We start from the raw sequence: 7,774 nt of genomic DNA, 5'->3' as shown, positions 1-7,774 counted from the left end.
ATTAGACCTGAGTGGGTCTGGAGTCCAATGCAGAACACATTCACACACACAAACACACACACTCACCCGGACTGGGCCAGAACTTGACAATCAGGTCTTTGGGATACAAGGAGAAGTCAGAGAATCTAGGAAAACCAAATCAGACAGTGGCCTGTGGCCAGATTAAACTCAAGCCCCTGAAACCATTACGTAGCAGCAAAAACAGTTGCAACCCATTACAGCCAAAAATAATTTGTAATAGTCAAAACTCCATGGACATTACTAATTATTATGCAAATAAGCAGGCATTAGGGGGTATCTATTCTTCCTGTGGTGTCAGGGGCCTTTTTATTTTATAAACAACCTCAAACTTCTAGACTTGCAATAGTCATGCAGCCTTGAAAATTATGAATGCTGCATACTGTTTGTTATTGGTACCCCCAGAGGTACAGGCTCACACAAAAGATAGCATGTTTCTTACAGAAAGATGCTAAAGCACATTTGTATGGTTAACAACAGGACAATGAGGCACAACCTTAATGTGCAAAAGCAAGACCAGAGACTCAGAATCTTTCATGTGTTGCCTGATCTATTCTGTGTTGGAATATCCCATTGGGGTAGTCTGCACTTAACTTCCTAATCACATAAAACACAATCATTTCACATTTTATAGAGTTTGTCAAGTCAGGGAGCTTTCCTCATTTTTATGTTCTTCACAAATCAAGTTCTTATAAGCAGACTCTTATTAATCACTCAATCAATCAATGTTTATTGTATAGAGAATCAGTTGACAGAAGTAACTCGCAAGAGTTACGTATGACAAAAAATTCACAAAACAGGAGGAGTATTTCAGAAATAATTATAGTATTTTAATTTCAGGAGCAGTGTTAAAATAAATAAATAATAAAAGCAATGAATACCACCATAGTGGAGAAGTATTTCAGGAAGATAATACTAAGTTTGATAGACCAGTGTATTCCAGATGTTCCATTAAGTGAAACATCACACAAGACTTGTGTAATTTCTTCCCTAGACAGTCAGAGTAGCTATATAGGAATGTATCTTATGTATAAAGTATTTTTATATACAGGCAGCAGATCAAAAGGTGGAAGCACCACTATGAAGTCATATAATATGATGTAAGCTACTATGTGCAAATATGAAATATTATGTATTCTGTTTTATTGAATTTACCAGGGTCTGAGATTCTGCTGAAGGAATGAGGAACCATTGTCAATCCACTCAGTCAAATCATGTCTTACAGATGTAAGTGAAAAAAATGCTATTGCAGATATCCTTCCAGGATCTCCAATAAAAGTTTAACTGGAATCATTTACAGTAAGCATGAAAGTAATGATATACTGAGAACTTGAGTTTCATCCTCAAACTTCTGGGTAGCTGGCTACAAGTGCTTTATGGATAGGGGTACATAGACTCCCAGTTGGGGAGCAGGAAAGAACAACTGTATGAGAGCAAGAAGGTGATGAGTCACACTAATGAGTAATGATAAGCACTGACTTCCAGTTGTATTGGAAACAAGATACCATATGCTCCCCATTCGATAAAAATTAGCTAAACCTTTGCTTTTGGAACTAATCATTGAGAACTCTATGCTATTTTTGATTACATATGCAGTAGTTTGTGTGTGGAGAATATTGTAAAAGACTATTTAACTTATTACCTAACATGTAGGAACTGCTGACAACTGTCTGTGCTATTTACACCACTGTAACCAATGTAGATGTACACTGTCAGGTCTAATTATTATTCTGCGCACTGCACCTACTATCTTTTCCTGGTCTGTATAGTTCTCAATAGACTGTTCCTAACTGCCTATGTGCGCACAGTACTGACGTTTTTAATAAGTTGATTTAAAATAACTTATCTGTTTATGTTTGTAGTTTTCATTAATGGCCAAGCATCAAAACTCACAAATACAAACTTTTAACCATATCTTACTCTTTGCTAACTAGTCCTGTTGAAACATTAACAAGTTTAGATGTTTTCACTAACAATAAAACACATGTCTAATATGCAACATAAGCCTTTTTCATTATTGTGCCATCACCCACTAGCCATGCCTGCCTTAATTATAGAGATACAGATGCATGGCTAGCATTTTTATACACATCTTCCTCTTGTTAAGCATGTTGGGTTGTGAATTGCTTCATCCAATTAGAATCAGAATCAGAATTTGTTTTATTTGCCAGTACTTAATGTATAGGAATTTGACTTGGTAGATCCACAACCACACCATTGTGAAAGCTTCTGTTATTAATAGTAGTTCCACCTGATAGTCTGCCATCTGTACATGTAGATGTGTGGTTGGATTACTTGATATTGTCACCTTTTCTAGTCAATTTTTTGACTAACATATGGTTCTGATGATGTACTTTTTTTTAAAGTACGGTATTTTGGTGACTATTTGCAATTACCCTTGAGGTAAATGACAGCCAGCTCAGATACATTGCTTTATTCACATATAACATCAATGTCTCATTTAGCAAAAGAAAATTATTATATAATTATCCAAGAACACAGAGAAATCTGTAGTGGGAGTGTGGGGTAGAAGCATGATGGACTATGCTAACATACTTTAGTACATCTCGGCTTATGTCAGCTCAACAGCCCTTTCATTTTGGAATCACTTACTGTATTTTCATTTGGTCCTTAAAGGCTCATTAACTCATTGAATTTTGCAAAAAAATATTTTATGAAGAAGAAACAATTTTTTTATGTGCTACAGTTTAGACATGTATTGTTCTACTAAACTATATGTGACTTAAACAAATTTGAATCTGTCAACTAAAGGAAGGCAGTGCTGCATCTTAGAATATGAATTAGGTTAGATCTTTGCTTATAACAATGCTGTGGACACAACATACAAGAGAAAGAAAGGCCATGCTGACAAGAATATGCATGTACCTAGGGAAGATTGTCTTTCTCTATGAGTGCCTCTTGACAGAACGAACTTGTACTCTAGACTAGTGACTCTTCCTTAGAAGCCAGCTTGTACTACCACCTTATTATCCGGTGAGACTTGACTCCACAAAAACAATTAGAATTCTTCCCCTAAGTCTTCAGGGATGGTGGTATTTTTTTCTCTTCAAAAATTTCTAAGCAATTACATGAACCATTAGCATTATCACTGTCAAAGTGAATGAGGTCAATGGTTGCTCCAAAACACCAATATGGATCATGCCAGCCCAATTTAACTACTCTGGTTTTCTGAAACATTAGGAAACCCCTTTACATCTTGGCATCTATCCATTCATTCTTTTTCTGCACTCACTTTTTCTACTGTAAAAAATTTGGGAGCCATAGCCACATATGTAGCATACTTGAAAATTTAAAAAAGCAGTTATTTTCACTCACAAGGTTTGTTTCAAGCCTTATTTTATTTCTCTATAGTAAAGTTAAGTCATAAGACAAGCAACCCACCATGCTTGTCAACAGCAGTGACTACCATGTCTTCATAATATTAAAGAGTGGCCTTATCAGCAATAGCATTGTTGGACTACCCCCAAAAAGAGTGCCACTGCCAGCACCTGTTTGTTAGCAGTAACATTGTGATCATGTGTTAATTTATGGAGCACTATTTCACCCTTGAGGACTCTATACACACATTATATATAGCACCCAAGTGGCCAACGCAAATAAAGATAAATAGCTGTCACCTTGGTGAGTGTCTTGTCCTAGGAAAGATGGAGGATCTGGGGCTGTATTTTGTACAGGAAAGCCAGACTGAGGTAGTTGCTAGAGAAAATTGTAGCACAAGCAAAGAGTCTGACATTTCCATGTGACATACATACAGATACCACTGGCTATCCCTCCAATAAGAGGCACTGGGCTTATGAAGGATAACAATACCATCCACCTACTGCACAATTTTAACATTAAAACCTTCAAAAGGCTGTGCTCAGACTGAAGGGAAGGAAATAAGCACATTCACAATAAGTATTGCACACCAAAGACAGTGTATTAGTTTTAAACTGGCACACTTCAAGACCTGTTTTCTGCCCCCTGAAGAGAGGATGAAACAAGAAAAAAAACACTGATGAAGTGTGACTAAGCCCTGGAAATGTCATATAAATGACAACTGTTTTTTGGCTAATCTACTTTCATATATACCAACACGCTTGGTTTAAGGTTACTGTTGCCTTTGTTCTTGGGTCAGCACACTTCATACTGAGTAAATCAATTCTTTTTCTTCACTAACGTTTCACAGATGATGAGTAAAAGAGCCCAAAGCTTTCCTTTTATTTGTGGATTTCTGTACATTCTTCAAAAATCCAACATCTAACCCTAGATTGAACATGCTACGTATACCTGCTTTGATTACATTCTGTTAAAAGGAGCCTTTACATTGAACTCCAACTTGAACACAAACAAGTACTTTATGCCAAAACACACAGTAAAAATAAAAAAGCAAATCTGTGAAAAGCTATGAACTCTATTAAAGATACTGAGCCCTATAGATTTCTATACAGTGGTTTAGTACTACATTCTACAGTATATATAAAGTTTCCTTGGCTAAAACAGCAGCTGTTTAGCTAGTGTTATGAAATCAAACAATTCTATAAAATCACTTTCAGCTAAACATCAACTAACACTATAACAGTGAATTTATATTGCCATCTATAGTACGGATCAGAATGCATGAAGCATCCTCATCTACTGATCCTCCACCGTGCACACAGATGCTGTGTCTGCGACAGGGGTCCAGTGAACTTCGCCTGCTAAATCCAATATTGCATATGAAATGCTGGTTATATACCCACCCTCAATGTGCTTCACTCACTTTTGGGTGGCAGGCAGAACTTTGCAGGCTGACAGTAAAGACCAGAGTGGCAGCAAAGTCCCAGATTTCTGTGTTTGAAAAAAAGGACATGCTATTAAAATATCTCATCTCATCATCTCAAGATATTTAACTTTTTATCATATATTCTTCTGAGCATAATTTTTTAAATATTGAATCAAGAAAGCAATAACTTCGTGACTGCTTTTTTCTTTTAGATAATAAGCGGACTTTCATTCACAAACTTTGCATTGCGAATTTTTCTCCAAGTCTGTAACAAGTTTAGAAATTTGGTATATTTGTCTGGATGCTCCTCTTTCCTCCCCCACATTTTAACACATCTGTTAGTGCATTTAGTAGCTGCCTAGAAATACAGTAGTAGCTGTAGCACCTGATGTTTCTGTTGTGCTGCTTGTTCTCCTCCTTAGCTTTAGTTTAAACTTTGAAAGTGTCTATGAAATATGTACTTTATTCCTTTTAATTGTATTTATGTATTTGTTCTTTTGTCTTTTTTGCTACAAAAATGGAATCATTATGTCTCCAAGCAGCTAAACAAGCATATGCTACCATTCGACTGGTTAAGTACATTAAAATGCCATACTCACATAACAAGATCATAGTGGCATTTGAAAGAGTTTCTACATGAATGGTTTGTATTACTATGGACACCCAGTATTTAGGTAGTAAGATGGAACTGGTTTTAGAAAAATACTTACTCTCGTAGCAAGGAATGCCAAAAATAGTATCAACTTATATGGAAAAGAATGAAATGCATCTGCTACGCTGAACACTAAGCTACTGGTCCCTTCAGTTTAATGAACATATTTTACATTTAGATGCTAGTAGGTAAAGAACTGACTAACAAAAAAATAAAAGATCCATCTATTGAAAGTGAATATAGTAATATTGTAGTAACTTAGATGGTATGTAGCTTCAGAAATTTTCACATTTCTGTGAGATTTAAAAGTAATAATTAAAATTTTCACTAAGCACACAGATGTGTGTTTGTCTTGATAACAAACACAATGTTTTTATAAATCACAGCCTCATAGTGATTATAACCAAAGGTGCTATATACTAATGCACACCATGTAGTGAAATAAATAGAAACTATCCTAAAAGTTTATAGAAGCATGATGCACAATCTGCCTAAGATAATTTAATTGGTGATATATTTCTGAAAGTAGAATCTAATATAATAAATAAATAAATGCATATTTACATGAAGGGCGGCACGGTGGCGCAGTGGGTAGCGCTGCTGCCTCGCAGTTGGGTGATCTGGGGACCCGGGTTCGCTTCCCGGGTCCTCCCTGCGTGGAGTTTGCATGTTCTCCCCGTGTCTGCGTGGGTTTCCTCCGGGCGCTCCGGTTTTCTCCCACAGTCCAAAGACATGCAGGTTAGGTGGATTGGCGATTCTAAATTGGCCCTAGTGTGTGCTTGGTGTGTGGGTGTGTTTGTGTGTGTCCTGCGGTGGGTTGGCACCCTGCCCAGGATTGTTTCCTGCCTTGTGCCCTGTGTTGGCTGGGATTGGCTCCAGCAGACCCCCGTGACCCTGTGTTTGGATTCAGCGGGTTGGAAAATGGATGGATGGATATTTACATGAATGAACTATTTTAAATGGTGAAAATTTTTTTTCATTATCTTTATGCCAAAATAAAAATGTTAAATCTGCATATTCCACCTGGTTATTATCCCCATAAAATTTCCTCCAAAAAGATATATCAGTTCCATCCAATAAATAAAAAGACTTCAAGATTTTAGTAACACTCTGTGACAAACTATTGAAGTCTCTAATTTGCAACTGTTTGAAAAATGAGCAAAGAAACTCTATTTGTACTAATGTGATCAGAATCCATGAACATCAGGTAACTTACAAAGAAATTGTCAGACTAATTGTGGCTAACTAAAATGTTAAGGGCACCTGGCAATCTCTTTACTCATAGCATGGACTATGTTCATTGTAAGACATGAAGCCAGCAAGTGGCATAGACAGGAGTCTCTAAAGACGACAGACGTTCAATCAAGTGTAAAGATAGATAAAGATATTCTCAAGCAGAAAACCAAATGGAATCTACTTTTTAAAAATAAAAGACCATCAAAAAGTCAACAGAGTAAGTTTTCAGGCCTAATGATTGCCCTGAATGATGCCAGTCTGACATTCCATCCCAGAGTCTAAGCTTCTGTGTTATTCCTTTTCACAGCCTATTGAACTACATCATCAACAACATCAAAGTGCTTTCCATGCAAAATGAACTTTCCAAGTAAGCAATATGTACATCTTTACTTCTTTACCTAGGACTTATTAACTTTCATTGCATTCACTTCTGTATTTATATTCAACATGCAATATGGTTCCTTTAAACATCTCAGAATGCAAAACACTACAGCTTGCTTGCATATATCAACAGAATCAAAAGTAAACTTAAGTCCTTCTTTTCTTTAGAACTTTAAACAAATCAAGAAATTGCTGGTGAGAATTGGGCAGCAATATTTTTTTCCTCCTTTGACTCTAACATAATTGATAATATTGCAGTTAAGTGTTAGAAAACTCAACACTTGTTACTGCTACCCAAGTGAAGGAGTCTCTGAAATCTGCACTTCATGCACAATTGCAATATTTACTGTCATGCCTCCCCTTCCTAAAATGATGGTTTTGCCAAATTAATTTTAAAATGAAGTTCCAATCAATAAAAACTTAAATAACTTAATTGTCAGTGTTGTTTTGGTAACACATCAAGAAAATATTATTTTTACTTTTGATTTTTGGGGCAAGAAAGGGGAGAATCCTCCCTTAGCTGATAGTACATACAGTTATGGTACTGTCCAAGACATAAATGTGTAACTGCATGCTTTCAATACTAAACAATTAAATTAATGAACCTTTCTACTGCCACTTTTTTTTTTTTTTTTTTTTTTGTGAATGGTGTTGCACACACATACTTACCGGATACCTTCTGGGCTCTGTCAAGATGAGTAATTCAACCCCCAGTTTAGTTT

The sequence above is a fragment of the Erpetoichthys calabaricus genome, chromosome 9 (genome assembly GCF_900747795.2).
Source record: "Erpetoichthys calabaricus chromosome 9, fErpCal1.3, whole genome shotgun sequence".
NCBI lineage: Eukaryota > Metazoa > Chordata > Cladistia > Polypteriformes > Polypteridae > Erpetoichthys > Erpetoichthys calabaricus.
This window is presented reverse-complemented; position numbering follows the sequence as displayed.